Source organism: Macaca nemestrina, chromosome 15, assembly GCF_043159975.1.
Source record: "Macaca nemestrina isolate mMacNem1 chromosome 15, mMacNem.hap1, whole genome shotgun sequence".
Taxonomy (NCBI): Eukaryota; Metazoa; Chordata; class Mammalia; order Primates; family Cercopithecidae; genus Macaca; species Macaca nemestrina.
This window is the reverse complement of record NC_092139.1, coordinates 63,278,838-63,299,100: the sequence shown is the minus strand read 5'-3', so window position 1 is coordinate 63,299,100 and position 20,263 is coordinate 63,278,838. Positions and strand designations below refer to the sequence as shown.

General features: G+C 42.4%; 1 long non-coding RNA gene across 1 annotated transcript in view; it reads left to right on the top strand.

The window, feature by feature from the left end:
* The first annotated feature begins 3,822 nt into the window (after positions 1-3,822).
* LOC139358874 (uncharacterized) overlaps positions 3,823-20,263 on the top strand; it is a 43,698-nt gene continuing 27,257 nt past the window's right edge. The window contains exons 1-4 of the long non-coding RNA XR_011614384.1: positions 3,823-3,952; positions 7,993-8,104; positions 10,098-10,211; positions 11,883-11,994. This is a non-coding gene — a long non-coding RNA (uncharacterized lncRNA). The remainder of the gene's footprint in view (positions 3,953-7,992; positions 8,105-10,097; positions 10,212-11,882; positions 11,995-20,263) is intronic.

Here is a 20,263-nt window from a genome sequence, read left to right as displayed (position 1 = left end):
TATCCATACATGGGATTCGTTTACTTTGGACATAAAATAATGTATACCTATAATTTTGTCCCAGAACTGTGTAAACCGGCCTGCTGTCTGCCACAATACAGTCCTCACCCTGCATCAGGGGCTTAGATGGGGGAAGCCAGCAAGGTTGGAGGCCTGGGAGTCACAGGTGCTTGGACAGGAGAGAAAAGCACCACAGAGAGCCAGGACTTGCCTACAAGTCACATTTGTAGGGGTCTAGTGGTCTGGGCAGGCTGGGAGATGCTCTCTACAGGAAAGGCAATAAATATTGCCCCACATCTCCCACCACCAAACAGAAAGTGCAGGTGGTCAGCCCCAGGGCTCAGCTGCCGTTTGCCAGGGTCACAAGTCAGGCCCAGGCTGTGCCCTCCACGCTACCCTCAAGGGGACTTCCTGCCAGGCTGGGACAACTGCACCAGGCCCTGATGCCCTGGGAAGGACAGGGTTGTGTTTAACAGAAAGAGCTAAACCTGTCGGGATGAACTTGCCTCTCCCCGGGGCCATGGGATGATTTATAGAAAGTTCTACCCATCAGGACAAGACTTCACATGACACCATCAGATGAACTGATTTCATGCCACAGAGGGAGGAAGAGGGCACATGCCATAGGTCTGCTGGTCACAGCACACACACGCTCCTGAGAGCTTCAGACCCAGCAGTGTGGCTCAGGTGCCAGGTCCAGATGTGGGAGGACACCGTGTCCAGGTGAATCTATCACCTTTGCTAGCTGCCTTGTTTCACCAGGTAGAAGATGTGGCAATGAGAGCATTGTAGCAGGAAGTCCAGTGTCCCCCAACCTTCCACATCACACCCAGGACCTCTGAGGTGCATCTATATCCTGCACATCTGGGCTCTGAAAAGTAGGAGGTCCTGGTTTCCACAGCTGTGGGGCTTCTAGCCAGGGCAGGTCCAGGTTCTCTGAAAAAAACAAGCTCTGGGTGCTGCTTTGTCCTCAGGCTGCTCCTCCATGGGACCTGCGGGCAGAAAAATGAGTACCACCTGGACCGTGGTGTCAGCTGGAGCAGGACTGTGCTGCCTGGGGAAGGAGGGGCTCCACACAAGTGCCTCTCGGTACACAACATTTGATGGCATGTGGACAAGTGCGGGAGCTCTAGACCAAGGACTCTGTGGTGAGCAAGGCTCAGGGCCCCTTAGGAGTGAGGGCCTGGGTTACACCACCAGGGGGTCACCCGGACCCTCAGCAGAAGGTGGAGGGGGTGGTGATCATTACCTGTGCGACCTTGAGATGGGTGGCAGCCACAAGACAGAGGGTTCATTGAACCCACATTTTGTAACTAGCACCCAGGAAAAAGCCCAGAATTTAATAAAGACGAGGCCCCTGTCAGTGCAGTGCTGGCTGGGGTGCACCCCCTGGTGCACACCTGATCCTCCCCCAGGGCCTCAGCTGTGAGCTTTGATTGTAGACACACTTATGCCACGGCCCCTTCAGACTGTAGGGATCATGGTGCTTTCCATGCAGTGATTCTGCAACTGTAGGCACCTGCCTCTCAGAGGAGGAATTTTCAAATCTGTCACAGCTACACTTGCAAGGGTGTCCTTTGTCACTTTTTCTGATGGAGAACTCAGTTGTTGTGAAACATAAAGTTTCTGATATTTTGATCCTCACACTTCCCACACTAAACAGCGGCACTGCATTCTGTCCCCCAACTTTGAAAGGAGAAGCAAGAGGATAGGTCCTGTCTGAATCTCGAGGTACTCCTTGAGGAATGTCCAGCGACTGCTGTGGCTTGGGACAAGCAGTGTCTCACAAGACCAAAGAGTTGTCAACCAATAGTTGTAAGTATATTGAATATTGCTGTTTATCTCCCGGCGCTCTGGTTATAATCTCCCCTATTAATATCTTGTAGTCTTATTGTTGTAGTTATTTTGTTTTCTATTAATTTCTGAGATATAAGAATTAGAATTGTCATATTGTGGATTTATGCATTTATCCTTTTAATTCAATAACTTTTGCTTCATGTATCTTGCCAGTTCACAAATGGACGGATTCTTAGTTCCACAGACCTCGTGTCTACAGTTGCGGTAAGCAAGACTGAACTCAGCCAGCCACGCTCACCTGCAGACACTGAGATGCTTGCCAGGAGGCTGTGGAGTGGAATACAAGACACGAATGCTGACAAGGATGGGAAGAGCCTCCCTTTCCTGGCTGGGGGGAGGGGGAGACTTGGCCAATTCAAAAATAGATAACATAAGGTCTCAGAGCTCCTGAGGCAAGAGCTACTTAGGCATTCAGAGATACTTGGATGATGGCATTGTCTTCATTAGAACCCTGAGAAAGCACCAGAGACTCCCAGGCAACTTAGCTTAAATCTCTCTTGAGTAGAGCTAGTCTTTGAGATCTTCATCAAGTGGAGGAGCCTTCACCACCATGACAGCACATAATAAAGTCGGCCTTGTTAGCAGCAGGGACAGGCCTGATGTCACTGATCCTGAGGCAGGAATCTTGTAAACCCATATACTCTCTTGCCTGACTGCCCTGGCTAGAACTTCCAGTACTACATCCAACAGGAGTGGTGAGAATGGGAATCATGTTTTGTTCTAGTTCTCAAGGGGACAGCTTCCAGCTTTTGCCCATTCAGTATAATGTCAACTGTGTGTCTGTCACAGATAGCTCTTATTATTGTGAGGTAGGTTCCTTTGATGCCTACTTTATTGAGGGTTTTTTTTTTTCTTTAACACCAAGGGATGTTTAATTCTATCAAAAGCTTTCTTTTTTGCATCTATTGAGTTTTGTTTTTAATTATGTTTACGTAGTAAATCACATGTTTTGATTTGCATATGTTGAAACAACCTTCATTCCAGAAATCTACAGGGTGACGATGAACTTTTGGTTGTGCTGCTAGGTTAAGTTTGCTAGTATTTGGTCGAGAATTTTAGGTATATATTTATCAGGGATATTGGCCTGTAGGTTTTTTTTTTTTTTTTCTTGTGTCTTTCCTACGTTTTGATATCAGGTTGACACTGGCTTCACAAAGTAGTTAAGGAGGAGTCCCTCCTTAACTCAGCGGGCCTCAAGAGGTTGCTAGGATTCCCCCGCCTCGCCCCCAGATTCCTGAGAGTTCAGCACAGCCTGTGCCCTGGGTGTCACAGAGAGGGATGCGGGTCCCTCTCTCCGGGAATGGGCGGGCCTGGGTCCTGTCCACAGGGCCCCTCGCAGGCGCTGATGCTGGATGGATCATCGTGCATGAGGTGGGGGCAGCGCTGGACCCCAGAGCCCCTACCTGCCTCCTGGGGAGCCCGGATGACCCAGGCAGCCCTGGTAAGGCCGCAGGTGTCTGGGCCCTAGAGAGGCCCCCGGGCTCCCACAGGACAGATGCGGACAGTGGGGCCGGGGAGGCCCTGCTACCCTCGGGACTGTCCCTCCAGCCCCAGCTTTCTGTGATTCTCTGGGCCCCCTCTGCAGAGGGGCAGGGGATCCACCCTGGATCCTGAGGTGCCGAGCTTGAGGGACCCCAGAGTTTCAGCCAGGCCGCTTCCTTTGGGGATGGTGAAGCTGAGGTTCAGAGGAGGGCAGGGGCAGGTCCCGGGGGCTCCCCAAACAAAGGAGCCTATCTCGTGGCCCGGGTCACAGGGAGCGCTCCTGCGACCTCTTGGGCCCTAGAGCCAGGGAGGATGAGAGACTAGGGGCCTTTCGTCGACCCCTGGGACTGGGCAGAGGCTCAGCCTGTGCCACAACCCTAAGCTGCCTCTGGCCCGTCTGAGCCGCGGGCCCTTTAAGAGGGGGTGGTGCTTCAACCTGGCGCGAGGGACGCTGCCAGCGTGCATGTGCCCGCGTGCATGTGCCGCCCCTACAGAAGCCGAGACTACACTTCCTGTGAGGCCTCGGCAGCGGCGGCGGAGCGGCGTGGTCAGAGAGAGCTTCAGAGAAGCCGTGGTGGGTTCGGCGTGACGGTGGAGGAGGAGGCGAGTCTCGGTAAGTGTCCGGGGCATGGACCCCACCGGAAACCCTCTGGACCTCCCTGCTCCTCCCCGGTCACTCCTTGCTTTTGGGCCCTGACTTATTCTGGGCATCTGGGCCCAAGTCGTCTGCATGTAGGCAGTTGTGGGGTCCCGGCCTTGTCAGCGTCCGCCCCCCTGCCGCCCCTTGGCCCAGAGCCCTGGCGGTGAAGCGCGGGTCCTGGGTGCCTCCGAGCCCCATGGGCTTCTGAGCTGGGGTCTAGGGTTATTTTTGATGCCTCAAGACCTTTAGCAAGAGACCTCCCTAGGGCAGGGGACACGTGTAGTTTCAATTCTTTGAGGAGTCTCCAGCTATTTAGCTGTTTTCCATGATGTATATCCTGATTTTCAGTTCCACCTACAGTGTATGAGTTCCCCTTTCTCGAAAACCACACTCGCATTCCTATGTTTTTCTTTTCGTTTGCTTTGTTTTCTGAGACACAGTCTTGCTCTGTTGCCCATGCTGGGGTGCAGTGGCGTGATCTCGGCTCACTGCAACCTTCGCCTCCCCGGTTCAAGCAATTCTCCTGGCTCAGCCTCCAGAGTAGCTGGGACTTTGGGCACCAGCCACCACACCCGGCTAATTTTTGTGTTTTTAGTAGAGACGGGGTTTCACGATATCAGTCAGTCTGGTCTCAAGCTCTTGACCTCAGGTGATCCACCCACCTTGGCCTCCCAAAGTGCTGGGATTACAGGCCTGAGCCACCGCTCCCGCCCCCCCCCCATTTCTTAAAAGTTTTTTTAGGAATATTCAGTAAGTGTGAGATTATCTGGGTGTGGTTTTGAATTACAGTTTTCCAATGCATAGTTAATTTTGAGGACCCTATATCGTATCCGTTGTTCTTTTTCATGAGTGTACAGAATTGTCCAGGTTCTTTGCGAAATATTTGTTTGCGAAATATTTGATTGGATTCTTTTGCTACTTTGCAGTGTTTTTTGTGTACACATCAGATGAAAACTCGTGAATTACAAGATTGCCTGAAATTTTTTCCTAATCTATAGGACGCTTTTTTATTTGGAAAGTAGTTTTCGTTGATGTGCAGAAACTTTTGAGGTTGATATAGTCCCATATGTTTATTTTTGTGTTTCATGTATGTAATTTTGGTCGCCCTTATAAGAAAATATTTATCAGTGACAAAGCATTTAGTTGTTATTGAGGTTTTTCTTCAAAGGTATTTGTTTGTTTTCCTCTTTGCAAAGGTGAGCAGAGATTCAAGTAACCCAAAATACATGTTCATCCTGTGTTTTAAAAACCTTTTTGTGGTTTATGGTCTTTTGGCCTTCAATTTGGGGGAGGGGGTTTTGTTTTTTATACGTCGTGTAAAACAAGGATCCTGTTTCTCGCTTCTGCGTCTGGATATCATTTTTCTCAAAGGTATTCATTGAGCAGACTCTGCCTTCCGCATTGTAGTGTTCTTTATGAAAGTCGGTTGACTATGTCCATATTTGTGTTGATTATGTTTTTGCTCTCCCTGTTTTTTCCCACAGTTCTAGGTATTTTTATTTATGCAAGTACCATATTTCTGCTACATAACTACAACTTGGCCATATAATTTGATATTGAGGATTGTGGTTCTCACTTTGATTGTATTTCTGAGGGTTCCTTTAGATATTCATTGCCTTTGTGGCTCTTTGTGATTTTTAGCAATATGTATTTATTGCTGTTAACTTTATTTCACAACACAAAGGTCTATAGTTAGGGGTACATTTTCATACATATAGATGGGGTAATGATCAAATCAGGGTACTTGGGAGCTCTATTGCCTCACACAGGTATTATTTTTGTGTGGAGAGAACATTCAAAATTATCCCTTCTTGCTCTTTAGAAAAATATAATATTGTTAACTCCAGTCACCGGGGCTGAGGAGAACATTCAGATGTATTCCTTTAATGTTAAGATAACTTTGTTTCCATAACCAATCCTTCCCCATTCCCCCTCTAGCTCCCAGACTGTGGTAATTAATATTGTGCTTTCTATTTCTTTAAGATAAACATCTTAAGATTTCACTGAGTGGTATCATGCAGTGTTTGTCTTTCTAGGCCTAGCTCATTACATTTAGCATAATGTTTTCCAGGTTCATCTGCGTTGCTCTAAGTGACAGTGTTTCATTGTTTTGATGGCTGAAGAATGTTCCCTAGTGTATGTATATGAGAGTTTCTTGATCTCTGTATCTGTGGATGAACAGGTGGGTTGAATGATACCCAGTAGTGGGACTGCTAGATGGTTTGATGTTTCTTTTTTTTCCTATTTGCAGGACACCTCAACTGTTTTTTATAGTGTTAATACTAATTTATGTTTCCACAAACAGTTCCCCTTTCTGGAAATTCATACCAGGATTTTTTTTTTTTTTTTTCTCTGAGACAGAGTCTAGCTCTGTCACCCAGGCTGGAGTGGAGTGGCAGAGTTCAGCTCAGTGCAAGCTCCACCTCCTGGGTTCATGCCATTTTCCTGCCTCAGCCTCCCGAGTAGCGGGGACTACAGGCAGCCGCTACCACGCCCGGCTAATTTTTTGTATTTTTAGTAAAGATGGGGTTTCACTGTATTAGCCAGGATGGTCTTGATCTCCTGCCCACGTGATCCACCCACCTCGGCCTCCCAAAGTGCTGGGATTACAGGCATGAGCCTCTGTGCCCAGCCTAGTAATTGTCTTTTTAAATACTTTAATCTTTTTGTAATGTTCATTCTAGTTGGAGTGAGATAAATTCTGAGTGTGGTTTTGATCTACATTTTTCCCACGAGTAGTAATGTTAACACCATTTTTGCAAACATTGGTTCAGTTTCCTGTCTTCTTTGCAGAAATATCTACTCAGGTTATTTGCCCAATTTTGATCTGGTTATTTTTCTGTTGTTTTGGTTTTTTTTTTTTGCCAGCTGGCAGTGTTACTAGCTTGTACATTTTCAAAAACAACCCCTTATCCACTGTATGTTTGCCCAAACTTTTCTTATAATTTTCAGTATGCTTTTTCATTTTGTTCATTGTTTTCTTTGTTGGGCACAAACTCTTCAGTTTGACATGGTCCCACACGTGTAGAATTTCTTGATTAGCTGCGCTGTTGGTTACTAATCAGGAAAAAACAAAATTGCTACCAAAGCAGTCCATTGTCAATGATTTTTTTCCTTGTATTTTTGTTGCTTTTTGCAAACTATGAGCATACATTCAAGTTACCCTACATATACACACACCAGAGGTTGTCTTTATAGGAGCTTTATGGTTGCAAGTTTGGTGTATAATCTTTAATCCTTTTGAGTTGATTATTGTGTATCTAGTACCATAAGAGTCCTGTATTGCACATGGATATCTAGTTTTGGAAACCTTCCCCATTGTGTCATTTTGGTGGTGTTTTGAAAAATGTGTTCACTCTGTAGAATTTTGTGTTGATTCTTGAGCATCCTCATTTTTCTCACTGGTCTGTGTTTCTCTGTGTATGCCAGTAACATATGGGTTGGTTAACCAGGGATTTTCTAATAATTAGAACTCAGAGAATGTGATGCATCCCATATGGTTTGTATTTCTCAGGATAGCTTTGGAAATTCAGCATGTTTCACATTTTCACATACATTGTGGCATTATTTCTATTTCTTAAAACACTATTTGCCATATACTAAATGTATGTGATCAAAGGGTACAAGGAAAATTTTGATACATGTATATGTTGAGTAATGATAAAATCGGGTTATTTAGCATCTCTTCACCTCATATAGTTTTTATTTTTTGAGTGGTAACAACATTCAGAATCTTTCCTTCTAGCTACTTTGAAACATATGATACATTTGTGTTAAGGCTAATCACCCTGCTATGGAATAGAAGACCAGATTTGATCACTCTCATCTGAGAGTGACTTTGTACCCATCACTGATTCCTTCCCAGACCGCCTCTACCTCCCCTGCAGACTCTGGTGACCCCTATTGAACTTGTTACTTCTAGGACGTAAAGTTCTTTTCAGTCTACATCCCTGAGATCACATGGCATCAGTCTTTCTCGACCAGGCTCATTCATTGGACTTGATGTTCTCCAGGTTTCTTCATGTGGCTGCAGATGGCAGGATTTTCCAAAGCTTTGTGGCTGAAACATATTCTGTGGTGTATCTATACAGCAGTTTCCTCATCCCTGCAACTGCGTATGCATAGGTAGGTTGGTTCTGTACCTTGGCCACAGTTACAAGTGCTTTAGTACTCCTGGGAAGGCAGATAGCTCTCTTCAACCTAGGATTTCAACTGCTTTAAATGTGGAACCACTGGTGGGGCTGCTAGCTGACATGGTAGTTGTACTGTGAATTTGTTCAGGAATCTCTAGCTGTTTTTCAGAGTGTGTATACTAATTTACATCCCCACCAATAGTGTTTAAGAGGTTACCCTTGTGTAAGTCTATACTGGATGTCACTTTCAAAAAATCTGTGTTTTGTTTGTTTTGGGTAGTATTCATTCTGAGTGGAATGAGACGGAATCATAGTGTGGTTTTCATGGACTTTTTTGTGAGGATTAGTGATGTCAATAAAGTTATTTGAGAAATCCCCACATTGCTCTCCATGGTGTCCAAACTAGTTTTCATTTCCACCAACAGCTGACCAGCATCCCTTTCCTCCCGTGCCTCACTGGCATTCATTCTTGTGGACTGTGTCACAATCATCATTGAGACCAGTGTGAAATACTATCTCGTGGGTCTTTTGCTTTACATTTCTCTGATGATTACTGAGGTAGAGAAATATTGTCCTGTCTGTTGGTTGCTGTAAACCTTTTTTGAGATGCTTGTTTTCATGCTCCTTGCCCTTTCTTCATTGAGTTTTTGTTTTGCTGATTGATTTGCTTAAGGTCTCTGAGGTAGATCCTGGATATTAGACTTCATCAGATGCATACGTGGAAACATTTTCTCTCACTGTGTAGGCTGTCCGTTTACTCTGTTGGTAATTTCTACTGCTGTGCAGCAGCTGTTTTGTACATTAGGCCCCACTTGTCAATAGTTGTTTTAGTTGCACTTGCTTTTTACACATTTTGTAGAAGAACACCAAAAGACACAACAAAGAAGGGGGAATCTGCTTAATAAAGTGTTTTAAAAATTGGATATCCCTATATAAAATAATAAAATAGAACCCCTATTGTGTAAAAGGCACAAGAACCAACTCAAAATGAATTAGAGACTAATACACAAAGCAGGGACATAGGCATATCCGTGCTGTGCCAAATTCTCTGTCAAGAAGGGCATTTCCTAGGTTCTCTTGCAGGCTTTTCATAGTTTGCAGTCTTGCATTACATCTTTCATTCATCTTGAGTTAGTTTCGGTACACAGTGAGACACAGGGGCCCACTGCCTTTCTTCTGCAACTGGCTAGCCATTCATCCCAGCACCCTCTATTGAGAGGAGGGAATCCTTTCTCCGAAGCTTATTTTTGTGGATTTTGTTGAAGATCAGATGGTGTTAGGGGTGCGGGTTTACGTCTGGGTTCTCTAATCTGTTCCACTGCTCTGTGTGGAACAGGGTCCCTAACTTTTCAATGGAATGTAAAATCAGGAAGTGTGACACAACTGGTGTAGTTTGTATTTCTCAGCGTTGCTTTGGAAATTCAGGGTGTTTTGTGGTCCACATGAACTTTAGCATTGTGTGTTTACATATTTTTTAAAAGGTTGTCCATACAGTAATGGCATACAATGGGGGAAGTTAGAGCGGGGCATTTTGGTTAATGCAGATACAGAGAAATGTTAAAATCAGGATATTTAGGATCTCTGTTATCACCAACAGTTGCTAATTTCTTTGTGATGGAAACATTTGGAATCTTGCATTTACAAGAGTCTCTATTATCACAAACAGTTGTTAATTTCTTTATGGTGAAAATGTGTGAAATCTTCTTTTCCAGATTTTGTGAAAAAGGTGTGATGTTGTGTTAATTTACTCTAGTCACTGTGCTGTGGAACAGAGAGGAACAATTCATGCCTCTCATCTAAGTGTAACTTTGTACGTATTTCTGATCCCTGCCCATGCCCCCTCTTCCCTCCAACCTCTGGTAACCAGTATTGTGCTCTCTAGATTTATGCAATGAAGCCTTTTATTTTGGATTCTACATGAGTGAGATGTGGCAGTGTTTTTGTTTCTCTGCCTGATTTAGGTCATTTACCATAATGTCCTCCAGATTCAACAGTATGGCTCCAAATGATGACATTTCATTCTGTTTTTCTGGCTGAAGACTATTCTATTTGTGTACATCCATCGCAGTTACTTTATCCCTTCATCTGTGGCTGGACAGGTAAGTTTATTCTTTATCTTGGCAGTTGTCAGTAGTGCTGCAGTCCACATAGGATGGCAAATATCTCTTGCATGGACTGATTTCCTTTGCCCTGAAAGTATACTTAATGGTAGAATTGTTAGATGAAGTGGTAGTTGTAGGTTTAATATTGGGAGGAACCTCCCACTGGTTTCTGTAGTTTGTATACTAATTAACATTCTTACCAAATGAATTGCTCTCTGGAAATTTACACCCACATTTGTGTCTGTTTTAATGTATATTATAACTTTGATAACATCCATTTGAATTACAGTAAGATGATGTATGTGTTGTTTTGATTTACATCTTTCTCCTGATTTGTGATGCTATCCAAGTTCTTAAAACTTGTTTTCAATGTTATGTCTTCTTTGCAGAAATGTCTATTCAGGTTCTTTTGACCCATTTTGTTTGGTTATTAGTTTCTCATTTGTGTTTTTGCTAGTAAGTAGTGTTAGTGACTTAGACATTTTGAAGACAACCTTTTATCAGATGTATGTTTGCCGAAACCTTTCTCGTAAATTTGAGGATGATTTTTTTATTTTTTTCATGTTTTTTTTTTAATCTGCTTGGGCACAAACTCTAGAGTGGGATGCATTCCCACGTGTGTCTGTTTTCTTGGTTCCCTGTGACATAGGTGACTGATGAAGAAAAACAAAATCATGTCCGAACTAATCCATCTCCCATGAGTTTTCCCCCTGTATTGTTTGTTTGGTTTTGGCACACTGTGAACACAGATCCACATTGACCTAAATATACCCACACTGTATGTCTTCTCTTTGTGGGAGCTTGATGGTTTCAAGTTTTGTGTATTAGTCTCTAATTCATTTTGAGTTGATTGTTGTGCCTTTTACACAATAGGGGTTCTATTTTATTATTTTATATGGGGACATCCAATTTTTAAAACAATTTATTAAACAGATTCCCCCTTCTTCATTGTGTCTTTTGGTGTTCTTTTACAAAATGTGTACACTACCAAGGAGTTTGGGTTTGTGATTAAGCTCCCTCATTCTGTCTGTTGGCCTGGGTGTCTTGGTTAATGCCAGTCATCTGTTATTTAGAAAACTAGCTTTTCAATATAATTTCAAATGGAGGACAGTGATGCATCCCACATACTTTCTATTTCCAGAAATGCTTTTGAAGTTTAGGGCATTTCATGGTTCCATGTGAATTTTAGCATCGTTGGCATCCTTTATTCTTTTTTTTTTTTTAAATAAAAGAAATTGCCCTAAAGTATATGTACATAAGTAGAGGATGCAGGGGCCATTTTGATATAGTTACTCTTAGCATATTGATGAAATCACAATATTTTGCATCTGTGAAGTCCTCTGGGTATTATTTGTCTGTGGAGAGGATATTCAGAATCCTTTCCAGCTATTTGGAAAATTCACTACAATATTAACCCTAGTCTTTTTATTTTTTTATTTTTATATTAACCCTATAGAAGAGAAGGGTAGGATTGAGTTCAGTTTTCTAAGTGTAACTTGGTAACCATTACCAATTCCTACCCAGGCCCCTCTTCTCCCCAGCCTCTGGTAACCACTGTTGAACTTTCTACTTCTATGAGATCAAGTGTTTTAGATTCCACATAGGTGAGATTATGCAGTATATGCCTTTCTTTGCCTGGCTCATTTCATTTAACATAATGTCCCTCAGGTTTTTCCACATGGCTGCAAATGACTAGATGTCACCCATTTCTATGGTTGAAGAATACTCTGTTCTGGATGCATATTGCAGTTTCCTCATCCCTTCATCAGTGAATGAACGGGTAGGCATATTTCGTATCTTGGCTATTGTGAGTACTACAGTACACAGGGCAAGGGAGGTATCTCTTCCACTTAGGAATTTCATTGACTGTCAATGTACAGCCAGTGGTGGGAAGGCTAGATGAAATGGAGTTTTTACTTTGCTAGAGGAACTTCTAGCTATTTTTGCTAGAGTGTGTACCAGTTGATATTCCCACCAAGGGTGTAGGAGAAGAATTTCCCCTTCTGCAAGTCTATACCAGTTGTTTCCTTTTCAAACTTGTATTTTTGTTTTCAGTAACATTCATTCTATGTGTATAGAAGTGGTATCTCGCTGTGGTTTTCCTTGACATTCTCATGAGGATTAGAGCTTTTGGGAAACTTTTTCTTTTACCTATGAGTGAATTGCTCATCTACTTTTCAGATATGTCTGTTCAGGTCCTTGGCCCAGACTTAGCTTGGGTATTTGTTTTTGTTTCTGTTTTTGTTTTCTCCCACATCGTAGTGTTAGTTTCTTGCACATATTTTATAAGAACCCCTTTCAAAGACAGGATTTTCCATAATTTTCTTTCAGTGTGTGAGGTGCCTTCTCTTCTGGTTCATTGTTTTCTTTTCCCTACATAAGAGCCAATGTTTTCCGTAGTCCCACATGTTTATATATTAGTGGTGGCTTTTGTGTACAATTAAAAACAGTGAAAAAGTTTGCAAGCCATGGCATTGTCTATGGGTTTTTTCCTTCTAATTTTTCTTTTCTTTTTCTTTTTATATTTTACATTTTGCAAATTGTGTGCATAGATTAGTCTTCTAAAATATATGCTCACCCTATGTTTCCTAAGGGAAGTAAGTGGTTTCAAAACTGAGTTTAAGTCTTCAGTGTAATTTACATGGATTCTGTCCTATTTCACTGTTTTTCATGTGGTTATCCAGTTTCCTGAAAATCGTTTATTGAGCCGACTTTTCTTTTCCCATTGTGTCATTTTGTGTTCGTTTGAAAACTGTGTTCACTGTGTATATACATTTGGGTGGCACATGGGACTCCATCATTCTGTCCATTGGGTAGGCTCTTTTTCTGCCAGTAGCAGATTGTTTGGATCAATATAGGTTTTAGTTGTTTCATCTTTTTGCCCACTTAGTACCTTTAGTTTCTTGTGTGTGTTAGATAATGGTTCCTTTGAGATACATAATTTTCTATAATTTTATCCCAATCTTTAGGATGCCTTTCCTTTTGGTTCATTGTTTTCTTCTTGTTTAGAAATTTTAAAGTTGTCCTTTATCTATGATACTTATATTTGCTTTTGTTGCCAGTGATTTCTGTGTCCCATTGAGAAATAAAAAGAGATGGTGAAGCCGTTGTATTGTGTATGTGTATATTCTCCCTAATTTTTTCTTTTTGCAACTGGTGTGCACAGATTCAAGTTTCCCCAAAATAGACACTCACTCTGTGTTTTTTTCCTGGGAGCTTTTTGAGTTTCAAGATTAGACTTAAGTGTTCAGTTTATTATGTGTTGATATTTGTGTATTGTGCAACATAAGGTTCTTCAGTCCTTTGCACGTGAATATCCAGGTTTCTCAACCTGGGTGCCTTTGGTGTGTTTCTGAAAAATGTGTTTACTCTATATAATTTTGGTCTGATGATCTGCCTCCTTCATTTGGTCCATTTTGTTATCTTTCTGTGTTTATGCTACTAATGGATGGAGAGGGACAATGTAAGTTTTATTTTGTTTTCCTGTGTGTGTGTTTTTCTTTTTTTTTTTTTTTTGTTTTTGATCTTTCAACTTTGATTTTCTAAAAGCATACCTACTTTTACTGTGATTAACAATATTATGAACATAGTACCAGTAAGGTGGTTCATCGGTTTAGAATCTCTATCTCAATAGGGGTAAATTTTAGTGAAATAATAGAGATAACAAAGACGTTTATCAAAAGAGAACTCTCATAAACAAATAAGTTCCAGTATAAAAAAGTTTAGTATGCCAGGCGTGGCGGCTCACATGTGTAATCCCAGCACTTTGGGAGGCCAAGGCGGGCAGATCACCTGAGGTCAGGAGTTTGAGACCAGCCTGGTCAACATGGTGAAACCCCTCTCTACTAAAAAGACAAAAATTAGCCCGATGTGGTGGTGCACAGCTGTCATGCCAGCTACTCAGGAGACTGAGGCAGGAGAATAGCTTCAATCTGGGAGGCAGAGGTTGCAATGAGCCATGATCACGCCATTGCACTCCAGCCTGGGGGACAGAGTGAGATTCCATCTAAAAAACATAACAAAAGAAAAAACAAACAGAACAAAACAAAACAAGACAAAAAAACTTAGTAAACAAATGTCACTTAAACTGTGTAAGAGTTATAAAGCGGTTAAATGTCCCCCCCAAAATTTTGGAGGGCCACATAAGATCATTAACTGGACTGAGACCCACAGAATACTACAGACAAATAGGACATGTGGGTATAAAAGTAAAAGTTATAAAATATTAGGAGCCATTGTATCAACACATTAGTATATCATGACCAGATATCCTTTATGGCAGGAGTGCAAGTGAGATTCAGCATTTGCAAATCCTATAATACTATTAAGCACATTCACAGAGTTAATGAGAATGCCATGTGTTCATGATCGTGTATGTGAAAAGACACTGTCAGGATTCTACAGCATGGTATATTTTTAAAATTTCACAAAATTAGAATTGCTGTAAAAATGTATAAAATATGAAATGGATTTGTACAGATAAAATGTAATGAAACCACAATTTTAGGAATGTATAATAGTATGAAGAGGTCAGTGATTCTTTAATCAATTGATAAATTGAGCTTGACTTCAATGTAGCTACTATCTGTGCATGGAGATAAAATTGATTGCAAAGAAGAATAAAAATATCCATAAAAGTCTGAATATAAAAAATAACTTTTCATGTATTTTAAATACTTGGAAATCAAAAGTGTGATGTTGATTCATTACTAGACTGAGAGAAAAATGAAGCACAGAATTTAGAGAATAGAATGAAACGTATATGGAAATGTTCTGTACAATAAAAGCAGCAGTGGTAACAGAGGAGATGTAGGCTCTGAGTGTCTCACTGGAGACTGAAGCCCACAGATATGCAGCAAAGCCTTTGTCTCCCTGTTGTTTTTGCCTCCTGCCGGTCATGTGGTTTCACACATGGAGAGAGGACATTTAACCTTTGAGCCAGGGCGTCATTTGTTGTTGTCTGGTGGGTGAGCCTTTTGCTGGCATACTCCATATTGTTATATGTTCTTGGGGCCCACAGGATTAGTCTTGGTCATCTAAGATGTTACATCTTATCATCTTAAGATATTACTGACTTTATCACCTTCAACTGACTCCTATTTATTCTTTGAAATAACCAGGCCCACACGTTGTTTCAGTAATTCTTTCAGTTGGTGATTTGCCTGGTGCAGCACTACGTGAGACACCTCCTCTCAAATGACCCACAAGTGATAAGAGGCTGTGAACAAACAGTTCACAGGAGGGACCAACCACGTGCAGACATGGAGTGGGTCATTTCAAGGTGAGGTGGTCAACCTGTACCCTAAACTGGCACAGGCCAGAGAAGCCACGATCCTTTAGAGAGAAAAATTGCAAAGTATAAATATCCTTTGTTAAGAGAAATAGAGACCATCTTCAGAGGTTGTAATAGTATTAAAATGTGTTCTCATTGTTCAGCTCCCACTTATGAGTGAGAACATGCAGTGTTTGGTTTTCTGTTTCTGTGTTAGTTTGCTGAGAATGATGGCTTCCAGCTTCATCCATGTCCCTGCAGAGGACTTGATCTTATACATTTTATGGCTGCATAGTATTCCATAGTAGGATGTCTAGCACATTTTCTTTTTCTACTCTATCATTGATGCGTATATGGGTTGGTTTCATGTCTTTTCTATTGTGAATAGTGCTGCAGTAAACATCCGTGGAGCAGATAGTGCTGAAAGCAAGAGAAACCTCTGAGCATGATGAGCCTCAAAACATGATGGGGTTCAGGCAAGATGGAGCTCTGAGCACTATGAAGCTCAGAGCAGATGTTGCTCAGAGTAAGATGGAGCTCCAAGCGTATGGTCTCAGAGCAAGATGGAGCTCAAATCAAAATGGAGCTCCGAGCAGATGGTGCTCAGAGCAAGATGGAGCTCAGAGTGACTGGAGCTCCAGGCAAGAAGAAGGTTTGAGCAGATGGTGCTCAGAGCAAGATGGAGCTTGGGGTAATTGGAGCTCTGAGCAAGAAGGATCTTAGAGCTAATGGAACTCCGAGCACATTGGGCTTAGAGCAGATGGTGCTTAGAGCAAGATGGAGTTCAGAGTGATTAGAACTTTCAGCAAGATGAAGCTCAGAGCAGATGGAGCTCTGAGCAGATTGTGCCATAGCAAGATGGAGCTCAGAGTAGATGGAGCTCTGAGCAAGCTGGAGCTCAGAGAAGATGGAGCTCTGAGCAAGCTGGAGCTCAGAGTAGATGGAGCTCTGAGCAAGCTGGAGCTCAGAGTAGATGGTGCTCAGAGTAAAATGGAGCTCTGAGCATTTGGTGCTCAGAGCAAGATGGATTTCAGAGTGATTAGAGCTCCAAGCAAGATGGAACTCAGAGAACATTGAGCTTGGAGCGGATAGAGCTCTGAATAAAAAGGAACTCCAAACAAGATGTAACTTGGAGCAGATGTTGCTCGGTGGAAGGTGGAGCTCAGAGCAGACGGTGCTTAGTGCACAGAGCAACATGGAGCTCAGAGTGATTGGAAGTTAAAAACATTGCTCTGTAGTATTGGAGCTCTGAGCAGATGATGCTCAGAAGCAAGATCGACCTCGGAATAAATGGAGCTTTGAGCACAATGGGGCTTGGAGCAGATGCAGCTCCAAGCGAGATGTAGCTCAGAAGACATGTTCCTCACAGTAAGATGGAGCTTGAGCAGATGGTGCTTAGAGCAGAACGAAGTTGAAAGCAATTGGAGTACTCAGCAAGATGGAGCTCAGAGCAGATGGTTCTCTGAGCAAGATGGAGCTTGGAGCAGATGAAGTTCTGAGCAAGAAGGAGCTCTAAGCGAGATGGAACTTGGAGCAAATGTTGCTTCGTTTCAGATGGACTCAGAGCAGATAGTGCTCAGGGCCAGATGGAGCTGAGAGAACAAGCCGCTCACAGTATGATGTAGCTTCGAGCAGATGGGGCTCAGAGCACAATGGAGCTGGAAGTGACTGGAGATCTCAGCAAGATGGAGCTAGAAGATGGAGCTCCGAGCAAATGGAGCTCTGCGCAGAGGATGCTCAGAGCAAGAAGGAGTTTGGAGTGATTGGAGCTCTGAGAAAGATGGAGCTCTGAGCAGTTGGTGCTCAGAGCAAAATGGAACTCAGAGTGATAGCGCTGAGTTAGTGTAGTAAGAATTAGGAAGTGTATATGTAAAGCAATGAGCTTTACAGTCAGTGTGCTTTTTATTATCTTTATCATCATTAGAAACAAGTAAGTTTCCCCTAAGTGCTATTCCTATATTTAATGTAGTTACCAGTACCTGAACTATGGAAGTTTTTGATTCATTTTTCTCTTCATCTTTCTAAGAAGTGTGATAATGGCAAAGCTTTTTGTTTTCTTTTGAAAACACAATTCTGAAATCAAATAATACAGCTGACAACTTTGAAACTTAAAGAAAACCACTAGAGTGTAACATATATAATGTTCCTGCTGCCTCTCACCACATTATGTTCAAGGAAGATGATTCCAATCAGAGGAATAATTCCTCTTGTTAAGTGTATTTCCTAGGATCTTTTCCAATTTTACACTTTAAGATTTTTGATGTAATGAAATCGATTGCAACCTGATTGCTTTCTATTTCTCCTATTTTATAGTTAGTCAATGCTTAGCCATTTTATCTTCTTCTTTAAAAAAAAAAAAAACTCTTTAATCTTTCTGTAATTTACTTTGGCTTGTATCAGAAGATGAGGTTGTAAATTGCAGTCCACCCTAGTGGGTTTCCCAAATGCCATTTATTGCTTGCAATTCATTTTATAGCCAGTGATTAACAGTTGAATTAATACTGTTCCAACAGATTGTACCTCTTATCTTTTTTACCTCTGTTCTAGTGCCCAGCCAATAGAAGGTAGCCAATATTTACTGAAAGTACATGAGGATGGTTTTAATATGTTTGCTTTGTTTTTGAATCTCCCCGGCACCTAGAAGTGTAGCACACAGTGGGGTCTTTAATCTTCTGATGAATTAATGAGCTGAAAGATCTGACACTAGGGGACTGCAGTTTTGCTTTTTCTCGGCAACCAGAATGACCTTTTAAAAATTATTATCATGTCACTTTCTAGCTTACCATCCTTTAATGGCCTCCCATTTTGTTGAGACTGAACCCAAGTTCCTTACTAGACCTCTGACCTCGTCTTTGACAGTCTCTGATCTCATCACCCTGGTCCCTCTCCCTCATGGTGCTGAAGCTGTTTTTGGAAAGGGATCCTGATCCAGATCCCAAGAGAGGGTTCTCAGATCTCACACAGGAAAGAATTCAGGGCAAGTCCATAGACTAAAGTGAAAGCAAGTTTATTAGGAAAGTAAAGGAATGAAGAATGGGTACTCCGTAGAGCAGCCCTGATGGGTGCTGGTTGCCCAATTTTATGGTTATTTCTTGATTATATGTTACACTAGGGTTGACATTTGTAAACTGCCATGGCACTGGTGGGAGTATAGTAGTGAGGACAACCAGAGGTCACTCTCATCGCCGTCTTGGTTTCAGTGGGTTTTGGGCAGCTTCTTTACTACAACCTATTTTATTAGTAAAGTATTTATAACCTGTATCGTGTACCGACCTCCTGTCTCATCCTGTGACTAAGAATACCTAAACCATCTGGGAATGCAGCCCAGGAGGTCTCAGCCTCATTTTACCCAGTGCCCATTCAAGATGGAGTTGCTCTGGTTCAAATGACTGACAATGCCACATTGACCTTTTTTTTTTTCCTGTTCCCAGAACATTCTAAGCTCTTTGCTTGTTTTGGCCCAGGCCTTTGCACTGGCAGTTTCCACTGCCAGGAATACTGTCCTGTGACTTGTTACTATCACCTGTGTCCAAGCTGAAACATGACCTCCTTGAATTCTCTTCCTGACCACCCTGTCTAACCCTGACCCCTATCTTACCCCATCTGGCTGGTTACTCTCTGTCACATTTCCCTGTTTTATTGTCTAATCGGCACTCATTGATATTTGACTTTATAAGTCCATTTACTCATTTGTTGTCTGTCTTCTCCACTAGAACATAAGCTCCCTGAGGGCAGGGATTTTGTCTGCTCTGGATGATGTCTATCTCCCTCTCGAAGGCCAACACATCTTCTTGTGCTATTAGAGCAGAGATAGGCAGCCTTTACAAGATCTATGAGATCCACCTGATCTGACTCAGTCCCAATTCCCCATAATTGTATCCATTTTTGTCTCCTATGCCCCATACTCTCCCCATTTGTGCTCCCACTAAAAGAATATTTAAGTGCTTTCCAGAAGCTGGAGGGGATGGGGTGAGGGAGGATGCTGTGGGAGAAGAAAGACACTGTGAACCAGACCAAGGCCACAGAGCAAGGGCCTCATATGTATATTAAGAATTTGGTTTCAAGAGCAATGAGAAGACAGATTTGCATGGTGAAAATAGAGTCCTGCTTGTAGAGAATAAAGGTGTGGGAGGATTGGGAGGAGACACAGGGAGAAAATCTGGAGGCTCTTCTGGAAATGGAGATGAGAGATGCAGGGTACCTGAACTTGGTCAGTAACAGTGCAGATGGAGGAAAGTATGTGGATTCAAGAGACATTCAGAAGGCAACAGTTGTAGAGAAAAATGTTTGTTTGTTTTTGAGACAGTCTCTCACTCTGTTGCCCAGGCTGGGGTGCAGTGGTGCGATCTCGACTCACTGCAACCTCCATCTCTTGGGTTCAAGCGATTCTCATACCTCAGCCTTTGGAGTAATTGGGACTACAAGCATCTGCCACCACACCGGGCTAATTTTTTGTATTTTAGTGGAGACAAAGTTTCACCATGTTGCTCAGGGTTGTCTTGAACTCGAGCTCAGCTAGCCCACCCAACTCAGCTTTCCAAAGTGCTAGGATTACAGGCATGAGCCACCATACCTGGACAAGAAAAATATTTTTTGATATTTTGATATCTCCAACAGTTCCTTCAAAGAGAAGCAAGAACTGATTTCACTCTTTTTGTTTTTGTTTTTGTTTTTTTTGAGACAGTCTTGCTCTGTCACCCAGGCTGGAGTGCAGTGGCCGGATGAGCTGAGTTCACTCTTATTTTTCATTTGCAAAATACTTATTGAGGATCGACTA